We start from the raw sequence: 26,842 nt of genomic DNA on the forward strand, positions 1-26,842 counted from the left end.
TTATTCAGGGTCAGTGCAGAGTTCAGATTGAGCATGGGTATATAAAAAGAGATGTTTTAACACTATTTGGGCAGATGTCACATGACTTCTTTGTCTTTTCGTCACCAAAATAAATCACTGTTACTGATAAAATCACTGTGGTGAAGAATACGCTTAGACCCATGTGACTAGAAAAACAAATTCAAAATTGAAATGATATTATTCACTATAAATTATATATATATTTATTAATAAATATTGGCTATACATGTAAAATAATTTAAAAAAGAATATAAATAATAGATGAATGAATGTGAAAATTATTACATATAATTTGTTATCATTATATGTATGTGTATGTATATATATATATATATATATATATATATATATATATATATATATATATATATATATATATATATATATATAATAACTACATTTACATTGCATCACTACAGCGTGGTTTTTTTTTTTTTTTTTTATCTTTTTGTTTTTTTTCGAATCAAGAGTTTTGAGAGTTTGTCTTTCTGGTTGTTCCGACTACATTTTTTTTTTTTTACAAAGGAAAAAAATTACATTTAGCCTAAAGTTAGGAAACTGCTTTCTCTGCCGCCTACAGAAAGAAAAAAAAAAAGAAATCATAGAAAAAAAGTTATGGTTGGCTGAAGAGCAGCTTTCCAAATGTTTTTTTTTTTTTACAAAAGAAACAAAAATAAAACACACTCCTTCTCTTTCTGCCAGTTTCCTGAATATTAGTATGTGGTCTACAGGAAAGCAAATGCTTAGTGTTTTTCAAAGTGACCACAAAACCCTCCTGCAAATGTGTTCTTTTTTCATTTCTTTTATTCACTTTATCCATTATCCCATGTCTATACTGAGCAGCTACAGAAACTACAAGCTGACAAGCATTTATAAACCAGACATATCCAGTGCACATTTGCTCACACAATAGCCTACTAATAACCATTAACATGAAAACTAACAGAAAAGCATCATAGATTGAATATTAAGACTTTATTATCATTGCAGTGATACAATAAAATTAGTTTGGTAGCTCTCAGAGACTAGCTGCAATAAAGAAAATGTAAGGATTATCAGAAAATGAAAAAAGAAACAAAAGATAATTGCACTAAAATATAATAATATGACTATAACTATTTAGGCGTATTTTATTCAACAACCTTCATGCATTCATAATGAGATTACTTTATTCGAAACTCAGTGTAAGACTCTTTGTAAGTGTACATTTACTGACTTTAACTCATATGTTACTGTGTGTGATGTGTCCGTTTATAATTATTAAGGATACAGATCAACAGGGCTGCAAACTACGTTTATGCAATGTATGCCCTATGCACATGTCATCGGTTGCCAGTGTGTAACAATGTTTAGTGTATTGTCCCTGTTAAACAAACAAGTTTTTGTGTTGTAGAGTTTAATAAAGGAATACAAGCTGCCTCTTTTGGAACTTTGAGCAAAGCTTTTAACCCTCTGTGCTCCAAGACAGCTGTATCATGGCTCTGCCTCGCGTTTTGATCCCAGCTTACATATAGCAGCTAAGGGCCTTGCTCAGGGGCCCAGGAGTGGCAGCTTGGTGTGGCTGGTATTTGAAATCACAACCTTTGGATTCTAAGTTCAATGTCTTTACCACTAAGTAACCACCTCAACTAATGAGCTGGTATATGCAAAGAAAGAAATTCACTGGGCTGTGATGTACAATAAGGAAATAAACCCCCATCACACCCCATCAGCACGACACACACACACACACACACACACACACACACACACACCATGTGAGTATCACTGCTGTGCTCAGAATGGCACCTACTCCACAGTGGTTCCTTTATCTATTTATTAATTACGTTCCTGCAGGTAGAGATGATCCTTGACCTTATTATTGATATTTCTTGCCTCTGGAGTAGGTGAGCATCGGGGCACTCAGTTATAACAAACAGAAAACAAAGGGAGAGAGTACCCTTGTCATTCTTAGATCAAATTAAATGCAGTAGGTTTAGTTTTATTTACAAATACTACCTGTAATAACTGGTGATCTGCATGCTGAACAATAACAAATAAACCTACTAACAGGTGATAGGAAAAAATTCCTTATGCCATCTCGGGGAGTTTTTTCTTGCCACAGTCGCCACCGGCTCGCTCATCAGCGACAAACTTACACTTATAATGAACATAATTTTTATCATCATTTTTTTGTGTAAAGCTGCTTTGAGGCAATGTTCATTGTTAAAAGCGCTATACAAATTAAAAGAATTGAACTGAATTAAATTAAATTGAATAACACTGATAATATTTTATTACATTACACTGAATGAAACAAAGTTCAATTTATTTTGCTGCCTACAAAGAAAAAAAAAAAGGAATCATAGAAAAAAGTTATAGTTGCCTGAAAAGCAGCTTTCCAAAAAAAAAAGAAAAAAAAAGAAAAAACAATTAATAAAATAAATAAATAAATGTATATATATCAACGGTGTTTGCTAATGGCAGTGACCTATTTAAACAGGAGAGCACTCTCCACATCTACACTGCAAACTCTTCAGGAATGGTTTGAAGAACGTGACAATGAGTTCATGGTGTTGACTTGTCCTTCATATTCCACAGATTTCAATCCAATCGAGCATCATGGTGATGTGCTGGACAAACAAGTTCGATCCATGGAAGTCACACCTTAAAATTTTCAGGAATTAAGAGATTTGATTCAAACATTTTGGTGCCAAGAAACATCTTCCAGCTAAATGGTATATATATATATATATATATATATATATATATATATATATATATATATATATATACACACACACACACACACACACACACACACACACACACACACACACACACACGGCACAAAGATTATAATAACTATTCGCTTTAGTTGAGCTCAAATCTGTGTAAAGTTCTAAGCAAACTCAATTCATTGGACTGTATGATTCCACACCACACTGCAATGCATTAAAGAGTATAGCCGTCATTTTGACACAGGTGAACAGGTGCCCCTGCCTGGAAGCCCAAAAATAAAACTATTATATATGTATATAGTGTGTGTGTGTGTGTGTGTGTGTGTGTGTGTGTGTGTGTGTGTTTTTGTGTCTTTTTCCCCTTCCCCTATCACTGCACTGGGGCCATTCCAGCAGTGCGCGTGCATATCCCTTTATCCATGTTTTATATCCCTCAGCTCGGGAATGCCCGGCGCGCCACCTGGCGACGCGCGGTTACGCGCACACTATAGCGCAGTGCCGGTAGAGCGCTCTGGCAGATTCCAGCGTTAGTTTCACGTGGAGCACCGAGCGAAAGAGCCACGAGTTTCTTCCCCGTTACCGCTTCCAGTTAGTTGCTTTTCTGAGTGAAAGCAATCGGATTTGGACGATGTGAACGACTGCACAGTGCTCGGAAGTTGTGTCGCGTGCGCGCACGTATGGACATCGCACAGGTACGAGCTTATTTTTTTTGTTTTTAATTCACACTTTATTTGTTGCAATTTGGGTTCGAGTAAGTTACTGTTTCTTACAGACCCTAGCTTTCACTAGGAGGAAATATCAACTTTTAAAATTGGTGCAATTGTAGATTATAAATCATTTTCCATGGGCTTTGGGTTTTATTTGCATGGTTGGTAGTTATGCCTCAAGGAACACCTGACTTTCTGAACGTCTTTATCAGAAAGTAAATAAAAGGCTTAGATGTGTTCACGGTGCAGAGTATAAACTAATAACATGGCTGTTTTTCTTCCCTGGGGTGGAACCAGCTAATATTTCCAAACCACTATTAATAATATATTTATTATTATTATTATTATTATTATTATTATTATTATGCTAAATGTATATAAATGTATGTAGGCGGTTGATCACTTCAGAAGGTTGCATCATAGTTGTAATTAGGGAAAATATCCACAGGAGAAGAAATAATATGTGGAAAAGTCTCCTTACAGCTACTGTAAAGTCAGTTGGGAAAATCCTGAAGGTTATGGGAAACTTGACTTAATAAAACATGAATCCCTGGTTTTCAGAAGCTGCTCTCATACATTACACCTCACTTCCACTTTTTCTCCTCTCTCCATCTCTCTTTTTGTGTAGTTTAATATTTATATTTTGAAAAAGGATCACTTTTTAAGATGTACTGTAGAACCACTGTATATATATATATATATATATATATATATATAGATAGATAGATAGATAGATAGATAGATAGATAGATTATATAAATTTCACTAAAACACTTGCCATTTATTTACTCACTTGTTTTGATATATTTATCTGTTGACTGAACAAAACCAATTTGTGTTGACACTGGATCTTACTAAGGTTCAGCTGTCGTATTTGTTGCTGGGATCCTCTTCCACTCCTCCATAACGACATTACGCAGCTGCTGGATGTTAGACACATGGTGCTTCTCCACCTTCCACTTGAGGATGCCTCACAGGTGCTAAATAGGTTTCAGGTCTGGAGACATAGTTGGCCACTCTATCAGCTTCACCTTCAGCTTCCTCAGCAAGTCAGTTGTCTACTTGGTGTTGTGTTTGGGTTTGGGCTGTTATTATGTTGAAAAAGCAGTTCGGCCCAGTTTCTAAAGGAAGAGCATCATGTTCTGCTTCAGAATGTCACAGTACATGTTGGAATCCATGTTTTCCTTATTGAACCGCAGCTTCCTAGTACCAGCAGCACTCATGCAACCTTAGACCATGATGCTTCCACCACCATGTTTGACATGTTAGGCAAGACACAATTTTCTTGGTTCTCCTCAACTACACATGCTGGACACCATCTGAGCCAAACAAGTTTATCTTAGTCTCATCAGACCACAGGACATGGTTGCTTTTGGACAGAGTTTCTTCAGCAAACTGTTAGTAGGCTTTCTTGTGAGCTGGCTTCAGAAGACGCTTTCCTCTGGGATGACAGCCATGCGAACCGACTTGTTACAATGTGCGGCGTATGGTCTGAGCACTGACAAGAGGACCTTGAGGAGCAATGCTGCAGCACTCATGCGTCTGTTCTCTGAAGCAGCTTCACTTTACGCACAGCACGAGGACTCGACTTTTTTTTTTAAAAACCCGTGCGAGGTCTGTTCCGAGTGAAACCCGTCCTGGAGAACCTCTGCATGACCCAACATACAGTGAACATCCAGTGGTCAGTATGAGAGAATTGTATTGAAAGCACCAAATTTTAACTGCTCTAATACAAGATACACACATTTGTGTGGTCCTGTCAAGCAGACAAAAACATGAACATGAATAAGACGTGTGTCTTTTTACCATGCTTACACAACCTAACTCTGTTATCACTTAGGGTGTACTTACTTTTGTGTTCAGATATTTAGACAATAATGGCTGTACATAGAGTTATTTTTTAGAGGAAAGTAAATCTGTACTGCTATACAAGCTGTACATTGACAACTCTATTTATTTCTATAGTATTGTCCTTTGAGAAGATATATTATAATAGTTGTGAGGGGTGTACTCACCTTTGTGAGATACTGTACATATAAATATATATGTCTTACCTTATACACACACACACTCACACACACACATACTTACACACATATATTTTATATATATTTGTATATATTTTAGTACAATCATGCACAATCCACAGCCATGCACTACCAGTTGTACCACCAATAGGGTGCAATTGGTAATAAGGAGCAATTTTTTTAGTCAGAATTCTTTCAGAAGGCTAAGTGTTCTGGCAATTCTTCATCCAGTATGTTTATGGTAGTGTTTAGAAAAACTGGTTCCAAAAATATCCATAAAGCCATTGTGAATTGTGGCATCCTCACTTAGGAGATTTGCTTTTGAGAGAATATTACTGATTAAAGATGCTTTGACTATGTGGAACACATAGTAGTTGATGTTCCTGATGCTGTAGTTCACTGTGACTGATCATTAGCTCTTTAGACCAATCTAGAACAATGTACTGTGCCAGTAGTTCCCACATGACCTTGTGATGCATCAGCAGGAATTCATGTCAAGGAGAATGAAAAGCGATAGCAGTTTGTCCAAGTGCTACAGTGGTCAATGAGATAACAAGACAGACAATTTAGAACCATAATTGTGTACATAATACAAAAAAATTTGCTATCTGAATTACCTTTTTAGTACCACAGCCACTCAGATCTTTAAAAGTAAACTGAGCTGAGCCTATTCCACTCGCTCTTTTTTCAGAATTGTTAACTCTCCTCATCAAGGTTTTTGATCCCATCCTTCCTGCAGCACAGTGTTTCTCAATCCTGGACTTGGAGAATCACCATGTATCTTTTCATCTAAGTGGTTAATTAGCTGATGAATTGAATCAGGTATGTTAGCAGCAAGGGACACATACGTGTGCGGAACAGTGGTTCTCGATGAACGATATTAAAAAGCTCTATCTTACAAGAACTACTTTACACATGGAATCACTTCTTGGGTTGGCAAAATGCCCTGTAGAGAAGAGAATGCATGCTAATAAAGGCAAGCAAGTGTGAAAGGAAGAATCTCGGGGTGTATGAGGATTTGAGTGGATCTGGTGGTTAATACGTTTAATAGATAGTGACAGAAGTCTGTCACCTAATATCACAGCAAGATTTTCAGACGTTTCAGGCAGAAGTGTTGTAATGGTGTCAGTGATGATGGGCGAGTATAACTAGGGGCCATTCTTCTCCAGTAGGAATATCAGATCAATTTTATCTTGAATGGATAGAGTGATTTAAAAGGGTTGTAGTATTAAGTGAATATCTGTTTGGCTTCAGAGTTGTATTATTGGTGGGCAGCGGGTTTGAGCTACACTGGGTTTAGACTATTTGAGCGTTGAAATTTTAGTGCAATAAGTGTTGAGGTTCATTGGCCTTATTTTTAAGTTTAGCCGATTTTATGTTTGTAGAATCCACTAGAATTGTTTTGTTGGACTAATGTGGGCTTGGCTTCCAAGGGGTACACTATTGATGGTGGTTGCGTAAGTTTACGCTGTTGCACTTCTGGTTGTGTTATTGCAGTATAACGCCATAATTCCAATTTTGGAATCTCTGGACTTTTAAGATGGATTGCTGTGGTCAAGTGGGATTTTGGTTTTGGGTTCTAATGGGGTTATGTTCAGACCAGTCAAGTTGTAGCTTTTGCTATTTGTGGGATCATAGCAGGTGTTTCAATGGGTTGTGTTAGGAATTATGGCAGTTTTTTTTGGTTTGGTTCCAGAGTCATTGTGCTGTTGGAGCCCAGTAGTGGTATTGGGCTGGAATTCATTTAGGATATTTACATGGCAGCTTTCCTAATGTTCTTGCCTTTTAAGCTCACATGACCATGACTGCTAATGTAATGGCTCTGCCATTCTGCTGTCTTCGCATTCTCTCACTCTTTCTTTTTGCCTCACAGTGACTTTGAGTAAGTGTCATTGTCATGGCGCTTGCTCAGCTAAATGCTTGGTGATGTGAGAAGCTTCACCTCTGATGTGATGCCAGTGGGGTGATTGATGCTTCTGTCTGCCAAGCTGGGTTGTAATACACCACACTGTCTCAAACACACACACGGTTTCTATTTTGTACAGTGATTATAAAAGTTAATTAAAGTTACTCTAACCTAAATCTAACCTTAACTTTAGGACCTGAAGGAAATCCCTTTTTCTGGTTCTATCATGTTTTAAAATGTATATATTTAAAAAAAAAACATATTTTTTGTGAGGACTCTATCCTATCATGGCAGATATTATTTGGTCCTCACAAAGGCTTATATGCATACACACTCTCCTGCAATGCTTTTGATTCCTTGCTTTATACTTGTGAGAGAGCATAGGGTCAACTATGATACAGCCTCCCCTGGAGCGCAGAAGGTTTAGAAGCCTAGCTCATAAGCCCAAGCACAGCTTGGTAATACTGGGGCTTGAACCCCTGACCTTCCACTCGTTAATCCAGCACCTTAACCACTGAGCTACCACTTCCCCTAAATGGGCTTTATGATATGGAGTTGCTCCTATCCATCCAGAACTGAAATTTCACCTAGAACTAATGTTTGTTATATAATTTGTTGGGTGTTTAATTGTTGGCCTAGCTTTGACAGGGAAAGATCATTTTATGTCAAATATCCTTAAAGGATAAGTATTATTTATATATGAAATTGTGAAGTTTAGAATTCAAAACTGTTAATAAGTCATGCTTAGTTTGTAAAAATTGACATTTTTGCAGCCTGTGGAGCCTGTGTTAGATGTTTAATGTGATCATACCCTTCAGGTGTACAGTTTACACTGGCTGTACATTTCCTTGTCAGTGTAGTAAGGCTCTGGCTGTAATATTAAAGAAAGCCAGTAGACCGTCATTCAAATATCAGTAAAAACTGACACAGTGGCATACATTTATTAATGCTGAGAGCCATGCTGAGCTGTCAGAGTTGTTTCAGTTTTCTGAAGGTAGCATAAATGCGTTTATTGTAGTACACTAATGAAAAGCCGCTGTCACCGCAGGCTTTGTGTGATAAACGTTTTCTAGCTGTGTAAAGAGTTTTTATACATGCAGATGCTCTGTGTGCTTCTGCAAATGATTAAACACCAAAAAGGTGTTGTGCGTGTCGGTGAAACTAGTAATATATTTTGCACAGTTCTACTTTACTAAACAAAAGTTTACTGGAATTGATTACAATATCATATGTATAGAATATTCAATTTTTTTTGTGGTGATCTTTGTGGAATGGTCCTTACTGTGAAAATAAAATGTCTTCCTACTAGGCTTCTTATAATTCTCTATTGAACATAGCAATATGATAAGTGTTTGAATAATTCATTGAACATAGATCACGTCATACTAGCACCAAATGGGTGCTAAACTCCACTTCCCATCAGCCCCACCATGCCACACATTTTCTGACATTTGCATTGTTTCACCCTGATTAGCACCATTTCCTGTGTTTCAGTAGCTTTTGTTGTGATCGTGTGGCATAGTGTCCACCATGGTCTCGCTTATAGTGTGGATCTGTTCCTCGTTCTTGTTTTACAGTGTTTCAGTCACCCAAATGCACTTTTCTTGATTAAAATTTCTCCACTCGTATCTTTCTTTTCTACACACTCCCTGGCAAAAATCTTGATTAAACAGGGACTGAACCCATGCAGAAATATTCTTCGATGCAAATTCTTTTATCACTCTAAATGTCATAGTAAACTGAGTGTATTATTCATTATCACACCCATGTTTCTTGGTTTCATATGACGCTCATTGTTGCAATTAAATGTGAATATTTAACACTGAATAGACATATGCTAGAAATGGTTTATTCAGTGTTTTACAATCTACAACACACATTATTATTATTGTGCAACTTTTACATATTACTACTATTCCTTTTTTTAATCCATTCAGTCAAAGTCTTCTTGTGTAGGATGCCGTTTCATATCATGTAGAAACATAATGAAGAAAATTAGTCTGTATTGAAGCCATGTGATGAATCCATGATAGATACAGGTGCATCTCAATAAATTAGAATATCATTAAAAAGTTAATATGTTTAGTAATTCAATACAAAAAGTGAAACTCGTATATTATATAGATTCATCACACACAGACTGATATATTTCAAGTGTTTATTTCTTTTCATTTTGATGATCATGGCTTACAACTAATGAAAATCTAAAATTCGGTATCTCAGAAAATTAGAATATTGTGAAAAAGTGCTTAGAGGGCCAAAGTCATCTTTTTAGAACCGAATCTGGAAGAAGAGAGGAGAGGCACAGAATCCACGTTGTTTGAGTTCCAGTGTAAAGTTTGCACAGTCAGTGTTGGTTTGGGGAGTCGTGTCATCTGCTGGTGTTGGTCCACTGTGTTTAATCAAGTCCAAGGTCAGCACAGACGTTTACCAGGAAGTTTTAAAGCACTTCATGCTTCCCTCTGCTGACCAGCTTTATGGACATGCTGATTTCATTTTCCAGCAGGATTTGGCACCTGCCCACACTGCCAAAAGCACCAAAAGTTGTTTAAATGACCATGGTGTTGGTGTGCTTGACTGGCCAGCAAACTTACCAGACCTGAACCCCATAGAGAATCTATGTGGTATTGTTAAGAGGAAAATGAGAAACAAGAGACCAAAAAATGCAAATGAGCTGAAGGCCACTGTCTGGGCTTCCATACCACCTCAGCAGTGCCACAGACGGTTCACCTTCATGCCACGCCAAATTGAGGCAGTAATTAAAGCAAAAGGAGCCCCTACCAAGTATTAAGTAAATATACAGTAAATTTATATACTTTCCAAAAGGTCAACAATTCACTAAAAATGTTTTTTTGATTGGTGTTATGAAGTATTCACATTTTTTTGAGATTTTTGTTAATGGGTTTTTGTTAATTGTGAGCCAAAATAATCAAAATGAAAAGAAATAAACTCTTGAAATACATCAGTCTGTGTGTGTTGAATCTATTTAATATAAGTTTCACTTTTTGTAATGAATTACTAAAATAAATCAACTTGTTAATGATATTTAAATTTATTCAGATGCACCTGTACTTCATTTATTGACAAATAACTAATTTATTGATGACCTCTTTTACTTTTATGGAACAGAATGCTACTTTAACCTAATTTTTGCTTTCTTAAGAAGGAAGTAAAGAAACATTAGGAATAAGTTCTATTGTAATGCAGACGATTGATATAACAGCCTACTGTAAATATTCATAAACAGCCATGATTCTGCACATCTATTCTCCACAATGCAGAAGTAGGTTTTAATCATAGACCATTGAGCATTAAGATATACAGCAGTAACATCTGCATTGCCACATGTGAACATGACAAATATTAGGTATTCACAAAAGTCTGTAATTTGCCCTCTGCTAAATCAGTTGTAGTAGGCTGCATTATTGGTCAGTGCGCAGTTTGGCTTTATTGTGGACCAGTGGTGAAGAGTAGTTTCAGTAAATGTACTTTGTTACTGTACCTGAGCAGTTTTTGGCAATTAATATCGAAGATTTTAACAACCTTTTGTCAGGATCTTCCGGGTTCACGACGCACACTTCTGGGTTCGCGGTGCAGGTTTCCGGGTCGGCGGCCATCTTGCCGTTTTTCCCGTGTCACTCTGTATTTAAGCACATCTTAGGCTTTTACTCCCTGCCAGATTATATCACCGGATTTTCATGTTCCTGGGATATTTCTTGTCACCCTGCCTGTTCTGGTTCCTGTTCCCTGATCCTGATACTGATCCTGATCCCTGTTCTGCACTGCCTCTGCTTTGTTTTGGTCTCGACTTGTTTTTTTGGTTTGTGTTTTTGCTCTGCCCTCTATTGCTCAGTTAACCAGCTTATGAATTTCGATTTTGGTTCTCCCTGCATTGCTCTGTCTGCTGGCTCTTGGACTTTGGACATTTTTTGTAGATCTGTTTTTAAACTGTGTTTTTCTCTGTACATCTTTTCTCATTTAAACCTGCTTTCACCTTAACCCTTCCTGCGTCCTGCATTAAGGTCCTTCCTTCCATTCACACGTCCCTGACAGACCCTGACCACTTTACTTTCGACTCAACTGCATTTATGATCCAATAAATGTACTTTTTACTCCATTATTTTTTGATTGACAATGACTGTTACCAATTACATTTTGCACACCAGCTTTATCTTCTGTGGTGTTTTTATTACGCAGCAAAGACGATAGTGTTGTTAAAGAGGCGGTTGTGATGATCTCAGTTAATGCAGTGTTGAGGTGTACAATCTGATTAGTATTTTAGGAAATAAAACCTCACAAATCCACTGTTTTTGGCTTTTCACCTACAAGTGTCTTGGTGTTTAGGACTAGTGCAGTGCACATTTATTAGGGCTGTCAATATTAATGCATTAATAACATGTTAACGGCTTTAAAGCGGTTTTAAAGGCACTCATTTTATTATTGTGCAATTTCTGTTTGACCAATTTAATAAAATAAATACTAAATAAATAAAAAAGAGGCGAAATGAAATCCTTCAATGCAACACACATTTATTCACAAAGTTCTTTCTATGCTCAGATATAAAAAATATATAAACTTCAGCAAAAAGAAAAATAAATATTAATCAATTAACATTTGTTTTACTGATGTGCCAAGTCTTAAATCAAGCATTAAAATCTGCCATGTTGAACACATCTGGCAATTTAAACCGTCCTTGTGGAAACATAGCAAAAGTTAAGTTTGGTGTCCTGATGATTTCCATACAGTGAAACCTTAGATTGCCAGTAATGTGCTTTACAAATCATTTGCGGCACGTTTTTTTGCGAACATCGAGCATCACACGAACAACACACGACTGAGATGATGGTTCTTTCTCTCTCACAGCTTCTCGCTGATTCGTGTGTAGCCCTCAAACAGGTACTGTAACATTCGCGTGTTGTACTATTGTGTAGTATTACTGTATAATACTATAGTATTGTGACCATGTGTGTTCTCATGGAAAGAGATTCTCCTTCCAAGCAGTAACCCTACTCCTCTCGTCCCTCTCAGCTCCCTCACACCTCCCTCATGCCATGACTCTTTTCAATGGTAAAGTGCAGGTTAATTTGTTTTATTTGTACTTTATATTGTGTACTAATCATTGGTTATTGTTTCAGATACATTAGGGCAGAGATGGCAAAAGTACACACATCCATCACTTAAGTAGAAGTACAGACACTCATGTTTTGAAAGACTCTGGTGAAAGCTGAAGTACTGACTACACTTTTTTATTCAAGTTAAAGTAAAGAAGTTTGGCTGAACATCCACCATATAGAACACAATCAGAGAAAAGATGATGATGATCAGGTGATCAGGAAGGTCTCTGTTCTCAGTCATGTTTACATCACTGACTCCCTCTGTCTCATCCACGTTAACCCCAGACTTCTTGTTGTGGAGTGTTAAAGCCAGGATATGATACATCAGTGGAAGATTGGAAAAGCTGGTAAATGACAAGAAATAGGTTGATGTGCTGAAAATGGTGCAGGATGAGAAGCAAAAATATTGATCATGTCACCAAATAGATTGAAACTAAAGTAACGATTCTGGTTTGAACATTTAAAAAGTAGAAATTACGGATATTTGTGTAAAAAAAATTTATAAGTGAAAGTAAAAAGTTTAAAAAATAGTAAAATACTGATACCAGCAAAATCTACTTTAGTACAATAACAAAGTATTTGTATTTTGTTATTTCCCATCTTTGCATTAGTGTCAATAATGTGTACATAAAATATCAGATCTGATGATATCAGGATCCTTTAAGTAACTTGAGTAATTTGAAATACGAAAATGCATCGAGGCAAATTATTTGAGGCTTTGTTTATTCAATTTAACTACACACAGAGCACTGTGTTTCCCTACGGACCATTATAACTGGCGCACCACTAACTAAACTCTAAAGCGCTCTGGACAGGTAAACATTATGGAAACCAGTTACAACCACTTTAAATAAATCTTGCCTATTTATGACCTTATTTCTTGCAATTTTGACTTTTTTCTTTCAATTCTGACTTTTTCCCCTCACAATTGTGACTTTATTTTTTGTAATAATTTTTTCCTCACAATTCCACCTTTTTTTTTGCCAATCAGACAGCGACACTCCCTCTGTAGTGTCAAAAAGCTTTCCACATTGAAAATGAAATGGGTTACAATCACAAGAATCACATGGTATCAAACAAAGCCTCCTAAACCTGTAGAGAAGCAGATGAGCCTTGTTTATACACCAACAGCTTCAAATTCAGGCCGACAAATTGGTAACCGGTGGATGCACCAGAAATGTTTACAAAAAATAAAGTCGGAATTGAGAGAAGTAAAGCTGGAATTGCGTGAAAAAAGTACCTATAAAATACCATTAAAAATAATTTTTATATGAATTATTTTGGGGTCTGTGGAACGGATTATCTGATTAGCATCCATATTTGTCCATGCTCATGTTTAGAGTTTTAAAAACTTTTAAAAGTATTAATTTAAGGTACATTTTGAACAGATTTAAGTATGATTAATCACGGATTAACTCATGACAATCATGCGATTAATCGTGATTTATTTTAAGCAATTGATAGCACTAATATTTATTTCTCATTATTAATAGTAATGTTACAGATGTTGCATACAATTGACCACAATTTAAAATGCTAAATTTGAAGCGGTATGTAAGAGAGAGTAGAGTCAGGTGAGATTCCCAGGTTGTGTGAAGAATCAACACACACACACACACACACACACACACACACACACACACACACACACACACACACACACACACACACAAAATAACTTAAAGCTGTAGCTTTGCTGCTGTTTTTGAATTCTAAACATTCAGCACTTCTGGTTCTCAGGAACCAGAAAAAACATCATGTAGGTCCAGCACTATTCCTTCAAGCTAAAGCCCTTGGTTCTAAGCGGCATGATCTCACCTCGGTTCTTTATGATGTGTGAAGTGTTGAATCTGAGAAGACTTACTCCTAATGGGGTCATCAAGCGCAGCGTAAACACCGGTCCTTTTGTTATTCCTCTTTTTATCGGATATTACGTTGGGAAGTCTTCCAGATGTTCTTGTGGCTCAGGCACCCCTTCTGTTCTACACGCTCTGTGGGTTTGAACTTGGAAAGCTTGGAGAGTTTGCCCACTGGTGTGGAACTTCACTACGATGGATATTTTAACTCATTTGGTCTTAATTTGATGTAATATAGTTCTGCATTTTTTTTTATTGAGTAGATTAAGGGTGCTGGTCAGCTCACCTTTTTAAACACTACAACATGCAAAAGAAAGCTAATACCCTTAGTATTATTCTTAGTGTCTTCCATTGCATAACATACCTTATGTAAGTGAACTCGGTTCAGGTTCAAGCATGTGCACTTTAACTAAAAATATCAGTTTCCGCTATAGACTCCAGTTAAAATTGCATTACTGCATTAGCGTGTTCGAAAGTACAGGACGTCTTACCAGAACCACTCAGCTATATAAAATCTCATTGACTCCATGTTAAATAATGTATTTACCATGCCAAAGCATCCTGGACTCCTGTGCTTGGTTTTTAGTAATCTGTACTGATCTGTGTGAACAGGAATAGTCTAAAAATGTATGATCACGTATAAATGCATAAAATACTTTTAATGATATGTAGACTTATAAATGTGCTTTAAAAAAGGTTTAATGCATCAGTATTTGTATGAGGAAATGTGTAACGTTAATAATGGTCTGGCAGAATGTTTTGTAGATCAGTAAAATGTAATACTTTTTTTTAATATTTTGTACTGAAACGCCAAAGATGAAATTTTATAAGCAATTTGAGGGTGTAAAAGTGGTGCATGAATTCTCTTACATAATCTAATTTCGGACTAAGTTGTGCTAAATAAACTGCTTTGTAAAATAGTATGATTTTACATACAGAAATCGGGACCATAGGACTAATACCACATTCTGTTTTGGGAACAGCTCATTGTATTCTTCTTCTTCTTTTGCGTTCGGCTTTTCCCATTAGGGGTCGCCACAGCAGATCATCCGTCTCCATAACCCCGTGTCCTCTATATCTGCCTCTTTCAACACAACTACCTGCATGTCTTCCCTCACCACATCCATAAACCTCCTTCTTGGATATCCTCTTTTCCTCCTTCCTGGTGGCTCCACCCTCAGCATTCTCCTACTGATATACCCCATGTCCCTCATCTGAACATGTCCAAACAATCTCAATCTCGCCTCCCTCACTTTGTCTCCAAAACGTCCTAAATGTGCTGTCTATCTAATAAACTCATTTCTAATCCTGTCCATCCTCATCACTCCCAACAAAAACCTCAACATCTACCGTAAATCATTCATTTTTAGTAAGAGTTGGTGACATGACAGTCCGGGGACATGAGCAGCAGTGACCTATGGCGATTATATGTGGGCAAACCTATCCAATGGTATTGAAGACAGTAGAGCACACGTAATCCACCTCCCAATAGGAGTAAAGACAACAGAGCGAATGGTATCCATGTAATAATGGCAACGAAGACAGTAGAGTGCACAATTGAAGAGAAGAAATTGCATGTGATCTGTTTTTCCAATTAGATTGAAGACTGAGGGGCACAACAAGGTGCATATTATATTTCTTTTATACATATATGATTTAATTATTTATTTAATTATTACATATATAATTACATTGTAACTCAACTCACCATACTACAGAATCAATAGGAACTTAACTGGAACTGAAACAAAAATAAGGGAAACTGGCATTGGTCATCTTTCAAAATTCTGAGAAGTCAAGACATTGGAAATAAATGATTTATATTTTATTTTCATTTTCCAAATGATTCACAGTCTGGTACTGGTCTTTGTCTGGTAGCTGGGCATCTCTGTACTAGAGCACACATGATCTGTTTACCATTGGGAGAGAAGATGTCACGTTTGGTTAATGATTATAGATTACAAAACATTGCAAACCTTTTCAGAAATTGTTTGTGAGGAGTCTGAAGAACTGGATGCTGATATTTGCAAAGCGTATAAAAGTGTATGTTGTTAAATGTGCATCTTCACGCAGGTTTCATTCAATGCCCCAATCAAGTCATAGTCTTTAGTATATTCAGATTCAGAAATAGTTTTTCCTGACCCTCCTGTTCAAAGGCTGCAACAAGCAATTAGACCAAGAACCACATCAGCATTTAAACAAAGAAATTCTCATGTGCATAATTGTCTGAGGCAAGGTGAAGACGGTGATAGGAATGCGGCCGAAAATCACTCACTGATGAAGTTCATTAATGTGACTTTACTCACAGGGCCCTGTTATGCTGTTATCACTAATTAAAGTTTTAACCTTGAAATGCTTTTCCCAAAGAGAAAAACTGGTTGGTATTCCAAAGCCAGAAATAGTTACTATGGCAGAAATAGATTTCTTTTTAATAACAGGAACCTTGAGTGTAACTAGAATTAGGATGCAGCATGTAAGGAATAGACCACTTGAGTGTGTGTATTGAAGAGACGTTATTGCGCAATATAGCCTGATACAAAGCAGAGTCACTGTCACCACCATCAGCATGCCCTGTGTATTTTATTCCTCTTCTTCATCTACACATTGCCAGTTATTACATTTATCCTATAATAAACAAATCAATTAGTATTTTTTATTGACAAGCAGTCAAGAGACAAGTTAGGTCCTTCATTTGTGATATTATGGAAGCTGTTACCGTTTTTTCTCTCACAGGATGTTTCATGTTTCAAGTTTATTTGTCATATGTAAAGATGTCAGTGACAGTTTGTACAATGAAATTCTTAAGTGAGGCTCCAGGCAAACGACAGCAATATTAAATATCAAACATTAAACAATATAAAACAAAAAAGAAAAAAAGAGAGAAGAGTAATAATGAGGCATAAGAAAGTTATAATTATTTACATTTACATTACCTATATGTGTGTGCAAAAGTGTCTGTGTGTGTGTGTGTGTGTGTGTGTGTGTGTGTGTGTGTGTGTGTGTGTGTGTATACGAATTATATGAATATTTACATATATGACATGACATTTTTATAAAAATATGGGCAACCTTCTTGAGTCTGAGCAGAAATTAGAGCCGCTGACGATTTAACCACTGACGTGGTGTTCAAGGACAGGACAATTGGTGACAGAGGTGGACACAAAGAAACTTGATGTTCTTGACTCTTTCTACGTTGGTTCTGTCGATGTAAGGCAGATACATTATTTGCATAGCAACATTGTGCACCAAACATCTGTGGCTGATTGCGTACTTGGTTGCGAAAGAATCACTGATTCAACAAATGAATGTGTCTTCAAACTTTCCTTTTCCTCACATCTTTTTTTTTTTTTTACCATTCTGTTCTGATGGCTTAACTGTGGTGGAAAACGTGCCTATACAAATTGCTGATACTGGAGACTCCTTTCCTAAATGTTTAATAACCCAGAAAATGTAATCACAGCTGTACTTATACTCTTAAAAGAGAAAATCTTTATTAATCTTTATAGGATTTATGGTATGTTTTGTTTTACTGGCTTTCTGATATCTTTCTTCTGGCTATGAAACATAATAAACAAAAAGGTTGGTACAAATTAAATCCTATTCAAGAATTTTCTTTCTTCATATTTTTTTTTTTTGTCATTTGTTCTATTATTTATATCTTTCACAATATATACAAGTATACAGAGTAGATGTGTCTATCTATTTTTAGATTCACCTTATACTACATTTTATATTAACAACAATTTTTACCTCATCTCCTTCTAAATCACTGTTAAAGATATGGGAAACTAAATCTTCTTTCTCTCTATAAAATTACTGATATAGCTGTTACTGATAGGCTGCATGAATCTACAGTGTGGGCTAGAAAGAAATCAGCCCCCAGCCTTGTTTCATCACCTGCCATGCAGAAGAGAGGGATTTAGTTGCAATAAATTTAAGCAGGTGGCAAACCAATCTAAAGTTTTAAAAAAGAGCCAACATTAGGGCAAGTAGTAGTCAGGGTAGTCAGGGCAAACAGCAGAAACTAGGCAAAACGAACTATTAGAACAAAAGGACAAAACAACGAACAAGAACTTAAATATAAAAGCTATTATTAAGGCGTGGCATGTCTGGAAAGATGGTCATGAATGTTTTATATAATAGAGTTTATATTCTGTGTGGGTGATCTGGGAGTGTCAGGTAAGTTCTGGATCATGATATTTAAAATGTGTGTTGGGAATTGTAATTCTGAACAATCAATGTCTTTGACATTTTATAATTTACTGGTAGCGCTTGCACTCATTAGCACAAAAACACCCAACTAATTCTCAATAAGATGTTTATTAACAGCACTTGATGTGATGTGTAGCCCCGCTAGCACAGTTATCCAGCTGCCCATGCTGTCATCATGGCTAAGCGTTTCTAATTGGACATTTAAGACTTATTCATCGTTCATGCGGTGACTTGTTTCTTCAACATTTTTTTTATTGGAACTTGGCCATGACCTAGAAATCTGACTGCTGTCTCAAATATTTACAGTGCTGGATGGATGGACCAAATTCATTCATCCATCCAGGAACTGTATCTGTTTATTTAGGAAATGTAGAGGGTTGAAAATGTTCACCCAGAAAAAGATTCTGTACACATGTAAGGCATCTGGGTAAACACATGCATAAGAGAACAATAATCTTGCACTTGCGGTCTAATAATTGTCATGGAATTATACGATTTGTCAGGTTTGTGTGTCAGACATTGTGTGTGTGAGAGCGAGAGTGAGAGGAAATGAATTAACTTGTCAAGGTGTGAATAACATTCTCAGCTGTGTGACTGACTGATTCCAGGGCAAAGCACTGGAGTAAATCTCACCCATGTACGTCATTATTATCTGCTCAGCCCTGAACGCCATTCCTAAAATAGACTTACCCTTTGAGGAAAAACAATGCAAGATTGATAGCATTATTCAGCAAGGCTGTATAGGTACTTTTATTTTCGAGGAGCTAATGTTTAGTCATCATAAGCGACATGAAAACAAAAAGGGGAAAGAAATGATAAACTTTCAAGCGATTCCAGCCCCTCAGATGTGACACCACCTGGATGGATGATGCATAATTTAAAACAAAAGTCAGAGCATAATTTAAACAGTTCCCTTAGTGAAATAACACTGCACTGAATTGAATATGGAAGAAAAATGGTGGACTTTGACATGATGCTATGTGCCACACAGAATTCAGAGAAATTGTTCACTCATTCAGACGTGAGCTGTTTGCATTAGCAGCTGTCTGTTGCTTTTTGTCTGGCATCGAGTGCCTACGTGGCTTTATTAGGGTTAAACAGGTCTTTGACTAGTCATTTATTTTAGCTGACGGCTTTGACAGGTCGTTAGTGTGACTCTGGCCTGATGTCGCGAGGCTTTTTCGTAGCCAGAGTCCTGCTAAGTGAAACACAAACACAGTAACTGAGGCCTTGCTGCTAGTGAGTATCAAACATAAACTTCAGATACTTAGGGCTCACGTAGTGATACCGGGTACTGAGCTCAGTCTTGATCTTAAAAGTAACATTTAACAACCTTTAGGTAAACACTGTAGACATGATACCCTGGGTGATTCACAGGTCAGGTCCTGCTAGTAGCACTCAGCAATCATCCATACTGTATATTGTATGTACTGTATTTGTGGTTCTTCCCCAAATTGGATTGAGATGCATTCTTGGGCTGGCATCTTTATATCTAAACAGGTCATATTTTGTTTTCTTCAACACTTGAAAATATGTAAAAGATTTTTATAAACTTTCTAGTTTGGGACATACTGTTTGTAAAAAAAAAAAAATGACTATATGAACTATATGGCCAAAGGCATTTGAACACCTGAATTTTCCAGCTATTTGTGGTTCTTCCACAAACTGTTTCCACAAGTTAAAGGCACAAAATTGTATAGGAGACCTTTGGATCCAATAAGCTTGCATTTTCACTTCACTTGAGCTAGAAGACCCAAATCTGTTTCAGCCCCTGTGAACAAAGCCAGCTCTAGAAAGATATATTCTATATGGATTGAAGTGGAAGAGCTTGAGAGGCCTGCTACAAAGATCTGACCTCAACCATATTAAAAACCTTTGGGATTAATTTTAGGCCTCCTTACTTCACATCAGTCCCTGACTTTTACCAACGCCTCAATCAAATCTCAACAAGTACACTTATATTCGGCAACTAGGGACTACATTTGTAATGGGCTGTTCAAAAAGCACTTATGAATCTTATGGTCAGGTGTCCACTAACCACTATGCCCACAATCAGGATTATCTGACAAGCTTGATTTGCCTTGTGAAAAGTGAAAAAACAGGCATTCATGGAATTTTTTGTTGTTTTATTGTACTACAGTCTTTATCGCAACACTTATCTGGCTATCTGGCTTGCTAATTTAACTAATGTTAGCTATACTTTTTGATTGATCTGTTATAAAAGGCGGTTGCCACAGTAGTTAACCATCATACTAACTACTGGCACTGGTTAGGGATGAACAAAAATATTAGGATTGTCATGATGTGTATCAATGAATAGGATATTGTAAGAATGTGGATATGAATATTAAAATATAACTCAATATAGTGAAATCCTTCCTTTGTCTAATTAGGATTCAACAAAATGCTAACTGTGAGTTTGTGGCCTTGCATGCAATTAGTTAAGAGACAAGGATCTGTATTGTTAGTTTTGGGTGATCTGGCATAGTTTGGGCAGTAGTTTGTATTGTACATAAGTATTTTAGTGGTTTCTGATTTGATTTTAGATTGAAGCCAAATAGGGAGCAGTCGGCCAACCGGTTTGATTATTTATTTTGACTCGGCTTGTTAAGTTTGTCTCCAGACGTTGTCAGCAGCTATTTTCTAATGTAAATTAAGTGTTAATAGACTGTATGCTGTGAAAACTCGACATAGCGACAACTAAGAGTATTTTGACAATCAGTGAAAGTCAGAGTTCAGTACCAGGCATCCCACATTAAGCTGGTCTATCAAAATGCCAGCGCTTGGATAAGGAAATCGATACACGCATACTTAACTAATGCCATAAGGGAAATTACTTTGTTACAGCAGCGGCACAAAGCAAAGAGCACCATCTGCTTCTGAAGCATTAATGAACACCAATAGGTCTAGATGGAAATGAGCATCAGCAACTGATCACCTCATGCCATTTGCCACAAATACACATGTGCAATTCGTCTGGAACCGAACACATCAAACAACTAATTTCAACACTGATTGTTAAGGAAATCAGATCCATTAGTTTTGTTGCTGAAATTAGGTTTTGTTTATAATGGCTTTCATAAATGTAGCATGCTGATAAATAAAAATATTAACAGATTTATGTAGATGGCTTTATAATTACATCTGTTTACAACAATGTATCTGCAGACATGCAAAAATGTCTGCTAATTACATGTGCTAGCATCCTTCTGACTTGTAGCGGTTATATTGTTGGTTAAGAATTTGTATTCAGTTTAGCACTGAGGTTGTTAGGCTTAATTATCCAGTAATGTATGTGGTCAGAGTTTCCATTCCAGGTGACAGGATAGATTTCGGGCGGGGGACGACGATAAAAATAACCATGCCGTAGATGTGACCATGAATAGTACGATTATAAACAATTATAAAAGATGTTTTGGGCATTATAATATGCGTTATAATATGTTGGAATCCAGTACCAGCAGTACTCATGCAGCCCCAGATCATGATGCTACCACCGCCATGCTTGATTGTAGGCAAGACACAGTTTTCTTGGTACTCCTTACCAGGGCGTCACCAAACATGCTGGACAACATTTGAGCCAAACAAGTTTATCTTAGTCTCATCAGACCACAGGACATGGTTCTAGTAATTCATGATCTTGGACAGGTTGTCTTCAGCAAACTGTTTACAGGCTTTCTTATGAGTCGGCTTCAGAAGACGCTTCCTTCAGGGTGGCCACGATGGCCTTGCAGACTGACTTGTTGCAGTGTGTGGTGTATGGTCTGAGCACTGACAAAGCGGACCTTCCCCTTCTGAAACCTCTAAAGCACTCATTGGTCTGTTTTTCTGAAGCCAGCTTCTGCACCTGCCGTACAGCACGAGGACTCAACTTCTTTGATGGACCCTTGCGAGGTCTGTTTCGAGTATAACCCGTCTTGGAAAACCACAGAAAGTGTTACTAATCTTTTTATAGCCTTGGCATCTTTGTGAAGAGCAACAATTCTAATTCTCAAAGTTATTTGCCTTTAGGTGCCATGTTGAACATCCAGTGGTCAATCAACATGATGAATAGGACATGTAGCTTTGCATGGTTACACAACCTACAGCTGTTATTACTTAGGGTCTACTCACTTTTGTTGCCAGTTATTTTAAAAATAATGACAGAATGTTGAGTTATTTTCAAAGGACAGTAAATCTGTACTACTATAAAGCTGCACATTGATTACTATAAAATATATCGGTGTCATTTCTATAGTATTGTCGCTTGAGAAGATACTAAAATAGTTGCTGATGAAGTTATATAATGTCTTATACGTTTGCAGGGAATATATTGACTAGATTGTGCTTTCTCCATTCTGAATCTGAGTTCCTATTTTTTCATTCTGGTGCTCTTGATTTATTATTTTTTACCTGTTTAGATTACAGTTTCAATGAAAGAAATCTAAATTGGCCAATTTATAGTATATAATCAGAGAGATTTTTTCCTCAAGTCTTACTATTGTTTCTTACTTTTACACTTTTAGATGAAAAAGTGTTCACCAAGCATCCAACCTGCTTCTTCGGTTTGGCCCTATGGCTACATATACAATATACTGAGAGATTGACTGTGTTCATCATATTCATCCCAAAGGTTTTTCAGTGGTTCAAGCTAAAAATAATGTTTTTGGTTTGTCCCTCCTATAAAACTTCCAGAGGTTCTCTGTAGAACCAAACAATACACTTTTAATTCAGAAAGGGTTTCAAGCATAATTCTAATAGAAACTGATAATGGTTTTCTCCTAAGAACATCTAGCTAGATGGTAGATGGAAAAAAAAGCTACAGTTGTCTGAATGACCTCATTACAGCACTGGTTATTTGTTTAGCATATGTCCAGGTTTTTGGTGCTAAAATAGTAATTTAGACTTTGTCTCAGAGGCACGAGTAAAAAACAAAACAAGATAACAAATAGGTTGAATCTTTTTGCACTAGATGTCTGTTCAGATTTAGTTACCATTAATTATATTTGACTTGATGTTTTCAGTAAATGTCAATTTATAATTTAAAGCCTGGTTCCTACATTCTGAGGCAAAAACGGCACAATAGTTTATAACCTGGAACTCATTTATAAATGGTAAATCAACAGATGTAAACTATGTAGTTATAATGTGAATCCTGAAAAATTGACATTTTCTATACACTGTGTGTGGTATTGAAATAAACATTGTCAAACAGACACCTACAGTATATAGCAGCTGTATGTTTTACTGATAAGTGCAGGCCAGAGATGAGAGTCTGGTCTGAGTAAGAAGTGCTTTTCTTCAGCTTGACACTGATTAAAGAATATTTTAAACTTCACTTAAAGTGGACAATTACTGTTTTTTTTCCATTGGGAAATTGGAAACATGTTCTGGTCTTACAAGGTCATCCCACCAGCAGGAGTGGCAGAGCTCGATTAAACCTCATTAATGTGGCTATTGTACAGTTTGTCATTTTTGCCCTTGTTCTGACTTGAAGTGACTTTCCTGCAAGCCTTTCAGTGTTTGTTGTTGTTGTAAATGTAATAGGCTTATGACACGTTCTCGTTTTTATTATTAGTTTTTATCGTCGACATGCAATGCAATGCGTACACCAAAGCACCATTTTAATGTTTGCATTTTCACATTTAAATGAAGCGGAATCCATAGTCATGAGTCTATTAGAAGATATATTGCTAGAATCAATAAATCTAATAAATAAACTCATTATATACCTTATATGGGCATAGGTGTGTGGATACTTGACCATAAGATCTGTCTGTGTTTTATGAAAATCCCATTTCACATTTAGGTCCCATTTGCTATTATAATAGCCTCCACTCTTCTGGGAAGATGTATCACAAGGTTCTGGAGTGTGCTTGTGGAGATCTGTGCTCTTTTGGCCTAAAGACTTTAGTAAAATCTGGTACTGGTGTAGTACACAAAGGTGTTCAGTAGGGTTAAGGTCAGAGCTACACAGCAGGCCACTCAATTTCTTCTTCTCCAAACCAGGTACCGTATTTTTCGGACTATAAGCCGCTACTTTTTTTCCCACGTTTTGAACCCCGCGGCTTAAACAACGAAGCAGCTTATTTATGAATTTCTCCTGGGTTTTTCCCGGTTTTACAAACTTCAAGTCAAAAAACTGAACCCCATAACATTAGACCAATGAAATTTCCAAACGGAAACGAAAAAACGCACTTTACCTGTGTTCTGAGCTGCACGGCGTTTTTTGACGCACGACGATACCAAAAGATAAACTCCCGAGAGAAATAGTTGTGAAAGGAAGGAGGAAGACAGTGAACAATGACTTTCTTGGTAGGCTACTGTTTAGATACAAGCCGTTGTAACGCATTGAGTCTGGGTGAAGGGAGAGCTCACTAACTCCAGTTGCAACAGAAATCATATAAGCACAGACAGGTTTCCAAAACTCGTGCTTTTTTATTATTCTTGGCAACAGCGGGTCTGATGGGTTAGTCAAAGAAACTTAGAAATGAGCATCAGAAAATAATAATGACATATTCCTCGGTCTCCACACATGCAGTAATAGCGGAAAAATGCGGCGCCGGGCTATTCCCAAAATACCGCTATGCTCCTAAAGGATGCGCAACATATTTCACCCGTTACACCGTGTGTAACAGACACTGTCTTTCATTAAAGCCTGTGTAAAGTTCATTAGTTTCAATGTAGGTTTATAAACAGGTGCGGCTTATTTATGTTTAAAATAAAAATCTTTGTCAAATTCAGTGGGTGCGGCTTATATATAGGTGCGCTTTATAGTTCGGAAATTACGGTAAATCATTTCTTCATGGAACTGGCTTTATGTACAGGAGCATTGTGATGGCGGAACAGGTTTCGTTTACGAGTTCAAGTGATGGAAAAATGTAATGCTCTCACAAAGATAGACATCCTGAACAATTGTGCAGCTCCAACTTTGTGATAACAGTTTAGCAAAGAACCACATATGACTGGAAAAGTCAGGTGTTCCAATACGTTTGTCCAAACAGTGTGCTTTGAATATGCTAGATTCTAATCCACTAACTGAAAGCGAGATTTTCAGTTTGTTGGCTCATTGAAGTCACTTCCTCTGAAGACACTAATCTTTTTTTTTTATATAAAAGCTTTGAGACTACCTTTGCATATTCAAGGATGTCCACTTCCTGATGTCAGTGACTTTTCTAAATAGACTTCTATCAAGCTATCACGAACACCTTCAGGAGAAGACCGGACTTTTTCCATTAATACGCACAAAAGAGAAATTGGCAATATAAAGTTCAACAAATCCACTTAAAACATTCATCAACTTTAGAATACTGTGCTTTTAAAGAAGTGACTCTATTAACCAGGTGATAAAGCAGTGCAGCTGAGTGGAAAAAAAGACCTTTATTTTTCAAAAAGGCAACATTTCTATACCAAAACTTCCCATTTTATTTTTCTGACACATTCCTCAATTTAATTGACGGTTAATAATCTCATTTCAGCACAACTCAACCTACAGCTTCACCTACTATAGGCTACCTACTAATAAATATCCATCAAAATTTCTCTTAACAGCAATACTGTATGCCAACATTTATGTGAATGTACCAAATACTGTCATACTAAATGATTTATAATGTACAATGTATAATGTCCTTATTTAAAGCAACAGACATTGGTACCGATCGAATGGAATCTTCTGTTATAAAAAAATAATAATAAAAAAAAATTATATAACACTCCAGCAGCCTAGGCGGTTTTTGGTGCTTGTACGTGGGTGTGTGTTTGCCTATTATACCATTTATAATTCCGTGAAAAAAATAAGAGGCATGTTTTTGTCAGAATTGTGTGTTGCATTTTCAACAGGTTGTATATATTGAAAGTCAGTTTTTTTTAGATAAAAATGTTGCCCTGGTAATGCTGAAACTGCTGATCGTTCCTTTTCCACACTGCAGCTTTCCCAGCCAACTGATTATAAAACACATCAAGCTGCGCGGTAATCTGCAAAACGAGCAAAGAAATTGTGGGTGACTGAAGCCATCCAGCCCTTTGTTGAGTTATCGGTGCCGAATATTAATGCAGAGAGCCACCTGAGTAGTGTTTATAATTGCCTGCAGTTAGAAATTCATTGTCCTTCCTAGATGTAATAAAAGCGATGAGAGCCACGGTCACAAACAGCAAAAAGAACAGTTTATGCTCACAGTGGTGCATCTCTTTGTGTTACTTTGTAGGCTTTATTAGACTCATAAAAATCAGCATTTATCTTAGGGACGTTCAAGTCAAACTGTGACTTTTGAGTTTATAAAATACTAGAAGAACAAATT

The 26,842-nt window shown here is 36.8% G+C and overlaps 1 protein-coding gene across 2 annotated transcripts in view; it reads left to right on the forward strand.

Annotated features, from left to right (window-relative positions):
• The first annotated feature begins 3,218 nt into the window (after positions 1-3,218).
• Positions 3,219-26,842, forward strand: part of chrm3b (cholinergic receptor, muscarinic 3b) — a 144,828-nt gene continuing 121,204 nt past the window's right edge. For both annotated transcript variants that reach the window (XM_046854572.1, XM_046854573.1), the window contains exon 1: positions 3,219-3,433. The gene's annotated coding sequence lies outside the window, so the exon portion shown is untranslated. The remainder of the gene's footprint in view (positions 3,434-26,842) is intronic.

The sequence above is a fragment of the Silurus meridionalis genome, chromosome 7 (genome assembly GCF_014805685.1).
Source record: "Silurus meridionalis isolate SWU-2019-XX chromosome 7, ASM1480568v1, whole genome shotgun sequence".
Taxonomy (NCBI): domain Eukaryota; kingdom Metazoa; phylum Chordata; class Actinopteri; order Siluriformes; family Siluridae; genus Silurus; species Silurus meridionalis.